The following is a 7176-nucleotide window of genomic DNA, read 5'->3' on the forward strand; positions in this document are numbered from 1 at the left end:
AATTCTATTTTATTATGTGCGTCGTTGAACTTTTTTACTATTTCCTCAATGTCCTCACGGGAACCATCGACAAGTAACAGAGTGTCTTGGTTAACAACAGACACAACAAGGAACAACGATGGAGTATTTTCCTGAGACGTTTGCAACAGTACATAGGACACTAATCACACAGCGGAACCCACAATTGTTTATAATCTCGTCCATAATGCGCAGGGCTGTCATTGGAAGAATTTACAAGTTAACATTCACCCACTACACATGGAAATACTGATGAAAGATGTCATATAAGCTAATACCTTACTGCTTTCATTAGAAATTTCTACTTTATGCCATTCTTATATTCTCTGTGTAATGTTGATTTTAGACAATAGAGTTATTCGACAGCTTCCGTGGCTTTGCTACCGACGTAACAATGCAACAGTATTGTTTTCCCATTGTATGTATGTTGGTTCTACTGTTTCCCACAAATGGACATATTGTAATGTGTGAATTAGTTAATGAAAATTTGTCTTTATTGATATTAAATAGCATCACAGTATTTTCGTATATACATGAACAGAACGACGTTGACTTCTTTCGGTATAACGTTGATTTTAGACAGTAGATTTATTCGACAGCTTCCGTGGCTGTACTGCCGACATAACAATTCAAGAGTATTTTTAATTTTTTGCATTTTATGTTGGCTCTGCTGTTTCCCTTAAATAAACGTATTACAATATAGGAATTAGTTAAATAAAATTCGCCCTTATTGGCCTTAAATAACATCACACTATTTTTCGTTTTTTGTTGCTGGCGATGCTTTCATTTCTCTATAAATATATTTGTTTCTTTAATAATCCATATTCATATTATATTGCTATCCAGAAAAAATTAAATTTCTTATTTATTATTGAGCATCATCACAGTCTAACACGCGTCAGAGTGTGGCGATAAAAAATTTGCTGTATCATCCAGTTTTTGGAGTAGGCGGCTGTTCAGGGGAGGGGGTACTCTATGGACAGGCATGGAGGGGGGCAATGGGCGGGACACGTTCTGGGTGAAATCCTGGGGCTAAGAGCACGTCTGAACAGGCTGTAGCCACCACCTAGCACTCATCGATATCTTCCAGTGTGGCGCGTCCCCCGTTACAACATACGCATGAGTCAGCCAGTTGTTGAGTTCGGCGTATGTTGCATTGATGTTAGCTTCGTATGCCACGTGTAACAGACCCTCTTTACGTGCAAAACGCCAACTGAATAACTTTGTGCTGCGTGTGTTTCCAAACCCGTATTAACCGTGATGTCCGTTCACAACCAACTAGAGATGAGTCGGTGTAGTATCAGTAGGTATTGTTACACTAAAAATGTTATTTTAAGTAATGAGCTACTCTTCATCTTATTTCAGAGGATACGTTTTCCTTCATTTCTTACTTGACATGCTCGAAAATGTTGGTATAGGACTGGGATTAGAACTCGTATATCTCCTTTGGCAGGATATGCCGCTTCGGGAATGATGAAGGTCCGTGAATCATCAACTCATTGCTTCCCCAAAATTCGGATTCCACAATCTCTAACGGAAGTTGCGTGCTTGAGTTCACATCGCAGTCCGTTACAAAAATTTGCATCACGTCATTTAATGCTCTGGCTTACACACACTACATACCGGTGAAAAATAATTCTGATCTTTGTTGTAACTCTGTGGGTTACCGACATTAACGACAGGTGCAGGATTCGACTCCGAGTAAGACCTAGAACTTTTCAACACATCATTTCAAACTGCGATATTCCACTCCAAACCGCTTTTTGTATAGTCAACGTCGAACGCCCAGTCAGCATAGAATGATCGTCACATTATTTTTAGTTACAACATGAGCATACCTCGGCACTGTTAAAACAAACCGATATATAACGTCTATTCGTGGCTAGAAAACAATTGCAGTAGGTGCGGTATTCAAATCGAGACAAGGCAAAAATTTTGGGCCCGTAATTCCATGTTGAAAAAACTTTGTACAGATGAAGCAGTTGGAGATATAACATTGGATTATGTTAAACAACCTGTTTTGAAGCTGGAGTCGAATCCTAGTCCAATGCAAAATTTTCAAATGGTTCAAATGGCTCTGAGCACTATGGGACTTAACTTCCAAGGTCATCAGTCCCCTAGAACTTAGAACTACTTAAACCTAACTAACCTAAGGACATCACATACACCCATTCCCGAGGCAGGATTCGAACCTGCGACCGTAGCGGTCACGCGGTTCCAGACTGTAGCGCCTTTAACCGCTTGACCACACCGGCCAGCTACATAATTTTATAATAGTTTGTTACTTCTGGTGTAAACCTTCGTGTTTGGTTAATAGGGACGCGGCTACAAGAACGGTATTCACCTAGTCGGATGTGGTTGGAACTCTGTTAATCGTCGTCAGTCCGCGAGGCGTATGCGAACCTGCGCCAACGAGCCATCCCCTATTCCAGAAGTGGCGTGTTAACGCGCGAGGGCTTCCGGGCTGGTTGTGGGTTCTCGTAAATGAGAGTGGTCTCGAATGCTGCATTAATTTCTTCTGTCAATGAATGCAAGTTTATCTCGACCAATTTTCGAAAGAAGAGCGTGAAGAAACTACGCACAACGGACATTTGAGTTCACGTACCATGCAGAGGTGTAATTCTCACAACAGTGCATGAAGCAGCACGTCTGCTGTGGGGAAAACAGCATAGACAGTGGACAGTAGCATGTAGTGTGGTCCAAGGAGTGCCACTTTTGCCTCTTTTCGAATAATTGCACTGCAGGCCTACTGTATGTGGAAGATGCAGTTCAGGCCAAAATTGCTTCCCCGACGTTTTTGAGGTCTTTTTCTTGTTATCAGTTGGTTATTGTATTCTGGCCACTGGGCAGAATGTTTGTTTAAACATTCTCGGGGAAGCAAGTGTTATTCTTTGTTCTACATCTCCATTTACAGAGATGGCTGCAGCCATGTTCACACGGGAGCACGTCTTTGTTCCTGGTTTGACAAATACTCGGGTATCCTAGCACACTTCTATCGACTCACTACATCGCCTAGTCTAAATTCTGTAGAAAATATCTGGGACTATTTCAAGCAATGGACGAAAGTAGCAATGTTCCCGCAGTTTGGTAATTCCGCGTGGTGTAGTCACCAACAAGTAGTTTGAGCTGGATACGATATATACGCATAAAAATATGGATACTATTTCTCAACGGATTCGAACTATTATCAAGCCAAGAGGAAGTGTCAGAGAGCGTTAACGTGATGACTCGTAGGTGGGAATAATTTTTTGTCCAGTGTTCTTATAGTTAAGGTGTCTAGATAAATGGAACATTTTACCAATCTCGGATTCTAACTCAGATCTCCTACCGATAGAAAGAAATGGACCTGATTAGTTGTCTTAAGGAGGACGTACATGAAATGCATACTCTCTTGTTCCCATACAGTGTGCTTTAGATATTAAAGACGACCAGGTAAAATTATGTGGTGGTTAGAACAACTTCAAATTCGGTTTTCTAAATTTTTGTTCTAGTTCTTAAATTATTATATACTTATCGTTTTACTACATGTATAAAAATTAATTTTCCATTTCCTTTAAATCTGTTAACCCGGCCATTGCTCAAATGGACTGTCTTATATTTGCATCCATATAAGTAATTGTAGATAAGCAATTTGGAACATCTTTGATAAAAAATTAATAACATATATTTTTGCTATGGATACATACAGGAATTTTAGGAGCTTCATCTAAATATCTTAGCTGAACCCAACCTCTTGAAAATTTAACACTGTGCTTGTTTGTTACACTTTGAGAAATGTCTGGGGCCAAATAGCAAGGCGTTACGTAGGAGATGTCCCGATAAGGTGGTCTGTAAGTGTCACAAAATGCACTTTGTTGGGACGTTAATTTAAAGATCAAACTTATGTTTATCTAAATTGTAACTCTTCACAATATTTGAGATACTTACTCATGAACTTCTGTTTTCTGAAGACTTGTGCTTTACATTCTTTCCTTTGATAGACCCTAAGCAGATATTTTAGGTCAAAACACATGATGGTAAATTTCGTCAGTAATTGTTAAGGTCAGTGCACCACTCCTGAAGTGAAAATGCTTCAACAGTTTGACTCATTCCATGTTTTCATCCTTAAAAACAATTACAGCATCATATGTTGCATGTTATACAACTGTAGCGGGCGAAAATGTAGTCTGGGGGCAACCTTACCTGCGAAGACCATTTAGTGACAAATTTGGATTTTGAATTATTGGTTTTGTCGTTAATAAACTTCCTTAGTAAGGAACTTAAATGTGGCCATGATAACATATTTAAAGTGATTTTCTGGTGGCTATAGGAATAGGTACCAAATAGACGGTTGGGAAAGGGGCGTGGTCAGATACCATCGAACACAAGCATCGATTGACATAGAGCTTCGGAAACTAAACTTTCTGAACCATTTCTCAGTAGGCTTTGTCACTGAATGCAAACGAAATCGAATTATTTTCTTTGGTCTCTTTTGAAAACATGTCCATTTAAGGGATTCCATACCACACCATTTTCCCACTCGCTGTGAAAAGTTCCATGGCTATGTTCCGTGACAAAACAATGTGTTTGTGGGACACTGCCTAACATCCGTAACGTACTGAGTGCTACTGTGTCAGTGGTTTATTAGTCTGTTTTGAAATGATATGATTCACTTCATCTGTGCTGCGTTCTTTCCTGAAACTACGAAGTTGCTGCAGGAAAGTAAGCTTTTTCCAAATGTGAAGGACTGTTCCAAAGTGCCACATTGTCATTTACCTAGGAATAAATACTCCGTTCGAATATAAAAGTGTTGCATCTCAGAAAAAAAGTCAGTGGTGTCTTTAGTGGTCTGTATATTATATTATTACTCTGCATCACACCAAGTATCACTCACTGTAATCAAATGAAGAAGATGTACCATCAAGAAACAGCTGCAAGTTTCAAATACCTTGAAATGGAAACTAAAGTCGAGCAATTCAAATTTCTATTTTCGAGGCACAAAAGATGTTAAACTGTTAATTCAGGTCTTTTGGAAACATTTGCAAATGCTATATAAAACACATTCTCATGTCTCATAAAAACAACAAAAACAATATACAATACAGGAAACTGATCTAGCAGCGGTGCTCCATAAGATTCTAAAATCGATCACTAATTTGAAGCACCGACCAGGAAAAACTGTGTGTTCATAGATACACTGTCCTTCAGGTACAACACTCTTCCCTGCCAGATTTACTGCATTTTAATATTAACTGATAACTGTAACGTTGTCATATGTCAATGTGTTTGATGAAGGGTGTTGCCTCGATTGTTGTTCGGACTACCACCGACATGTTGGAAGATGAATTTTCACGACAGAGGCCCACAGAGAAGCGGCGATGACCCAAGTGTAAGAGGCAAACATTCTTTTACTTGCTTTGAACATCAAAAGTATAAACCCTCTGAGGTACACGATTTCGCTCACAAGCGTTCCATATCGATTAAGATACATAACGAAATCGCTTGTTTACTTTCTTGCGACAGTTGTTTGCATGCTGCAAAATAACGTATTGGTGAAACAGAAGTAATGGAAGTTGTTAACATGAAATTAAATAAAAATCTGCATTCTACTGGTTTTCAGAAACGATGTTCATCAGCACCTTTTTTATTCATTCTAGCAGTTGGTAATCAGATCTAAGCAGCAACAACATTTCATCAACATATATTCCTCAGTTAATTATCAGTAATCCATTATCACAGAAACCTGTTATTTTTGTTACATTATGTAAGGTAAAATACCATCAGTAGCACCTTCTGAGAACAATTTCATCCATATTTAAAATAATTCTTAATCACTGAGGAACGTTCTTTATATAGATTTAAACCACAGAAAAAGGAAAGTCCTGAACAGGTGGGTGATAATATTCTTGTGATTATCAGGTTGAAGTTATGTTGAAAGTCAACTATACTTGTGAATTCTTTTTTTCTCTACAGTACCAAGGCATCCATAGTTCGAATTTTCATATCTTCCTTGTCGATAACCACACCCTTACTAATCGAAACAATTAATAATGTACATTTATCAGTAAATATATATTACATGATTCAACATATGCAGCACACAACATTTGATGACAATCTGTCCCCATCCCTGCCAATAAAAACGTAACAGAGCTAAAATAACATTTGAGAAGTTGATTAACGGCCTCACTACTCTTTTAAAACGTTGTTCAACATAAGACAGTCATCATCATTATCATAAAAATCCTTGAAATTTCCAAGTACTTCAACATAATACCTAACATATCACAATAATTTTCATTACTTCAACTAACACATCTCAGTTATGATCACAATTATGGTAGTAGATCAATTTTTGTCTAATTATAACTTTATTCTACAAAACATTATCTGTACGCTATAAGTAGTGCACTTTTTATCCTGATAATAAGAAGAACGTTCAAGATTTCCTATTTCTAGTGGTCTGAATCTATATAAAGAACATTTCTCCTATTCTATTCATAAGAATTAATTTAAACTATGAATAACATTGTTCTCAATAGGTGTTCCTTACATTATTCTATTTACCAATCTCCATTTCCTACCTAAGATTTGATACTAACCTCCTTCAAAGGTGAACGATCTTTAAATATTGTTTTGTTATACACAAATCAAAAAAAATTTTGCATCACCATAGTTCCAAGAACTCCTGAATATAGACGTTGACTGTGGATATTGTATCTCAGACACAGTTCCTTTTACTGTTCGGATATGTCACTAAACCGCCCAAAAATGTAAACAACCGTGAATGAGCAGCGCCTAATAGACGACAGGTTCCAACAACCAATCAGTTACAGTGATTCCACCAGGAAGGAGGTACATGACTCGTGTTGTCTGTAGTTGAACCATGACTAGATTGTCAATACCGCGGTTCGATAGATCCGCATTGTTACTTTGTATCAGGACGGGCTCTTAACAAGGGAAGTGTCCAGGCATCTCAGAGTGAAGCAAAGTGATGTTGTTCGGACATGGAGGAGATACAGAGAGAAAGGAACTGTCGATAACATGCCTCGTTCAGGCCACCCAAGGGCTACTACCGCTGTGGATGACCGCTAAGTAGGGTTTATGGCTCGGAGGAACCCTGAAAACAACGCCACCATCTTTAAAAATACTTTTAGTGCAGCCACAGGATGTCATGTT

The sequence above is a fragment of the Schistocerca serialis genome, chromosome 9 (genome assembly GCF_023864345.2).
Source record: "Schistocerca serialis cubense isolate TAMUIC-IGC-003099 chromosome 9, iqSchSeri2.2, whole genome shotgun sequence".
Lineage (NCBI taxonomy): Eukaryota > Metazoa > Arthropoda > Insecta > Orthoptera > Acrididae > Schistocerca > Schistocerca serialis.